Source organism: Tupaia chinensis, unplaced genomic scaffold (assembly GCF_000334495.1).
Source record: "Tupaia chinensis unplaced genomic scaffold, TupChi_1.0 Scaffold000469_1, whole genome shotgun sequence".
NCBI lineage: Eukaryota > Metazoa > Chordata > Mammalia > Scandentia > Tupaiidae > Tupaia > Tupaia belangeri.
The window spans coordinates 342,789-344,673 of NW_006159978.1; positions in this window are offsets into that span (position 1 = coordinate 342,789).

The window sequence follows — 1,885 nt, forward strand, 5'->3', positions numbered from 1 at the left end:
TTGGTAATTCTACCACTTATCATTGAATGTTTTCCTTCCCTGTTCTCTATTTTGTGTCATGTAAGCTTCAATTTTAAATCGAGTTCCCTTTGTGGTTATAGAATGGCTACCGGGGCAATCAGACTTCTTCCTTCAGTTCAGGTAAGGAACACACAATAAATTCCCTTGAATCCCTCCTGAGAGATTAACCCTTCCAGAAGCCAGCAAATCTCACCTCATATCTCTTTGACCATGATTGGGTCATATGCTCGTTCTTGAACCAACACTGGCAAAGAGGAGGAGATACCATTCTGACTAATCAGACCCAACACCTTAAATTTAGGTTAACATTCCCAATCACATTGCTATTACTTATGAGATGGAATGAATATTGGGGAAGCCACTTCCTTGACCTAAGACATTTGAAGAAAAGAACAGGTAAATAGGGAAACTCTCACGCTGAGGCCAGTCCAGACATATAATAACTAGGAAAAAACCCACAGAATTCAGACTATCCCAAGTAAGTTGGTAGAGGGAGTAGCTTTGTACAGATTGTCTTCTTTCAAAGGATTTGAAAGTCTACTTTCAAAATTTATGGACTCTAGACCTTATTTTTTTATCCCCTTTTCTGGCATCTCCCATTTTGATCACCTGTCTCACCTCATCAGTCATCTACATGTGTATATCTTCTCTTTCATCACAGTCAGTCTAACTGAGAATTGCACAATACAATTTCTAGTAACTGTATTCCAATTTTCCTCCAAAGAAAAACCTCCTGACATATGCAAGAATTGGTGTCATTAGTTTTCCCATGTTGCCAATGAAATAACTAAGGCTTCATGTTAGTCTTAGGAAGATTAGTTCTCCTCTTCAGATTTTTCTACCCGTATGAAAAATGAAAGGACTGCATCAGAATATTAATAACATTTCTAGCTCCAGGAGTTTCTGTACTCTACCTGTTATCTTTTCTGAGATGATTACAGCCAAGCCTGAAGATCTATGGTGTTTTGCTGTTGCCATGCTGTATGTTCAGTTAACTCTTCATAACCACCTGCTCTCCATCCTCACTAGTTTGCCCTCACTGCTCTGGGACATTGACCAGTTCTGCCTTCCTTCATCACTTCCTGGGCTGGCTACCACTGAAAATAATGAGGACTCTTGGGCTCTTCTACATCGTCTATTCCTGTACCTTTTGACATTGCACTAACTCCTTTAAACATGCCACTATGTTGTGAGGAAGTCCAACAAATATTTCATTTCCAAAAATTGAATAGAACATTTGCTTAAAAATTTTTTATTTATTCATTTATTTATTTATTTGCTTTTTTTTTTTTTTTTGAGAGGTTTTCGCTATAGGGCGCGTGCGCTTGCCAGACAGACAGAGAGAGACATAGAGACAGAAAGCGAGAAATCACCCCCCAGGGGGGATGGTCACGCCGCAATCCCTTCTCCTCCATTCTCCTCTCGGGATCTTGGGCATGCACACACACACACCCAGCGTGAGTTCTAAGCCACCGGGTCTGGGATGCGAACCACGGTCGACTACGTGGGAGTCCAACGACATAGCCATTACGCTAACTACTGGTTCCCTCCCCTTAAAAATTTTTTGTGAATTAAGTTTAGGATGTTTAGAGTAGACACCCATGAGAACCAGTCTTCTTCTCTCCAAAGTGGTATAACTACTGTGATCACTCACGATTCCACTCTCCTAGTGAACTCTGACTGGTTTACGAGAAACTATTTGACCAAAGATGGGCTAATCACAATCCTTCCCTAGAATTTTTTTCAAACTATAACTAGGAAAAGCCAGTCACCCTTTTTTTAATGGCAGAATACACGTTGGTGGTCATGTATGAGTAGGTAAAAGGAAGTCAATCTATGGTAAAGGAGAGGAAAGTTGATATAC